Below are 242 nucleotides of genomic sequence, written 5' to 3'. Positions count from 1 at the left end.
CCCAATCACAAAACATACCCGAGCGTCCGCATCTCACCCAAGGATCCCAGTTCCAGTACCTATGTCCAGTACAGTGTTGCAGCCGCCGCGCACCGCCTTCTGGATGGCCTGCTGGTACTTGCGGTTGCGGCCGTGGTCGTTGAGCATGAGGAAGTGCCAGCGCTCCACCAGCCAGTTGGCCACACGATAAAAGTTCTCCCTGGCCTCCGGGCAGTCTGGCTTCCGCTTCCGGGCTTTGCAGA

This window comes from Hippocampus comes, unplaced genomic scaffold (assembly GCF_001891065.2).
Source record: "Hippocampus comes isolate QL1 unplaced genomic scaffold, H_comes_QL1_v1.1 scaffold7, whole genome shotgun sequence".
NCBI classification, from domain to species: domain Eukaryota; kingdom Metazoa; phylum Chordata; class Actinopteri; order Syngnathiformes; family Syngnathidae; genus Hippocampus; species Hippocampus comes.
Note: the sequence above shows the minus strand (reverse complement) of the source record.